We start from the raw sequence: 293 nt of genomic DNA on the forward strand, positions 1-293 counted from the left end.
GAGATGAGAGAGAGAGCTGGGATCTCACCAGTCCAAGGCATTCAGGTCGCAAAGCTGACAGGTTAAAGTTCTCGGTACAATCATTGAAGGGAGATGATTTGCCTCCTTCAACCTCTCAAGAAGAAAGAGGGTGGTGTCAGCACACATGCTGCTGCTTTTTACAGATTTTTATACCCTCAGTTCAGCTTCTTTCAAGCATTCTCAATAGTGTAAATCAAATTGTCTTTTCTATTGACAAGGGGTTATCTGATTTGGAACATCTCAGGAAACTGATTGATACTTAGGAAACACAT

The sequence above is a fragment of the Gavialis gangeticus genome, unplaced genomic scaffold (assembly GCF_001723915.1).
Source record: "Gavialis gangeticus isolate Ggan-Ray unplaced genomic scaffold, GavGan_comp1, whole genome shotgun sequence".
Taxonomy (NCBI): Eukaryota; Metazoa; Chordata; order Crocodylia; family Gavialidae; genus Gavialis; species Gavialis gangeticus.